This window comes from Anopheles moucheti, unplaced genomic scaffold (genome assembly GCF_943734755.1).
Source record: "Anopheles moucheti unplaced genomic scaffold, idAnoMoucSN_F20_07 putative_Y_42, whole genome shotgun sequence".
Classification (NCBI taxonomy): Eukaryota; Metazoa; Arthropoda; class Insecta; order Diptera; family Culicidae; genus Anopheles; species Anopheles moucheti.
In genome coordinates, this window is record NW_026453692.1 from 90901 (window position 1) to 92112 (window position 1212).

Genomic DNA, 1212 nt, shown 5'->3' on the forward strand with positions numbered 1-1212 from the left:
TTTGCATGAAAACTCATTCCTGGTGGAACTTCATAGCAAAGTACAAAGTTCGTTTTGGATGGACAAAGTTAGTTGAAATAGACAGTTTTTGCATGAAAACTCATTCCTGGTGGAACTTCATAGCAAAGTACAAAGTTCGTATCGGATGGACGAATTAAGTTGAAATAGACAGTTTTTGCATGAAAACTCATTTCTGGTGAAACTTCATAACAAAGAACAAAGTTCGTTTTGGATGGACAAAATTAGTTGAAATAGACAGTTTTTGCATGAAAACTCATTCCTGGTGGAACTTCATAGCAAAGTACAAAGTTCGTTTTGGATGGACAAAATTAGTTGAAATAGACAGTTTTTGCATGAAAACTCATTCCTGGTGGAACTTCATAGCAAAGTACAAAGTTCGTTTTGGATGGATCAATTTAGTTGAAATAGACAGTTTTTGCATGAAAACTCATTCCTGGTGGAACTTCATAGCAAAGTACAAAGTTCGTTTTGGATGGACAAAATTAGTTGAAATAGACAGTTTTTGCATGAAAACTCATTCCTGGTGGAACTTCATAGCAAAGTACAAAGTTCGTTTTGGATGGACAAAGTTAGTTGAAATAGACAGTTTTTGCATGAAAACTCATTCCTGGTGGAACTTCATAGCAAAGTACAAAGTTCGTCTTGGATGGATCAATTTAGTTGAAATAGACAGTTTTTGCATGAAAACTCATTCCTGGTGGAACTTCATAGCAAAGTACAAAGTTCGTTTTGGATGGACAAAGTTAGTTGAAATAGACAGTTTTTGCATGAAAACTCATTCCTGGTGGAACTTCATAGCAAAGTACAAAGTTCGTTTTGGATGGACAAAGTTAGTTGAAATAGACAGTTTTTGCATGAAAACTCATTCGTGGTGGAACTTCATAGCAAAGTACAAAGTTCGTTTTGGATGGATCAATTTAGTTGAAATAGACAGTTTTTGCATGAAAACTCATTCCTGGTGGAACTTCATAGCAAAGTACAAAGTTCGTTTTGGATGGACAAAGTTAGTTGAAATAGACAGTTTTTGCATAAAAACTCATTCCTGGTGGAACTTCATAGCAAAGTACAAAGTTCGTTTTGGATGGATCAATTTAGTTGAAATAGACAGTTTTTGCATAAAAACTCATTCCTGGTGGAACTTCATAGCAAAGTACAAAGTTCGTTTTGGATGGACAAAGTTAGTTGAAATAG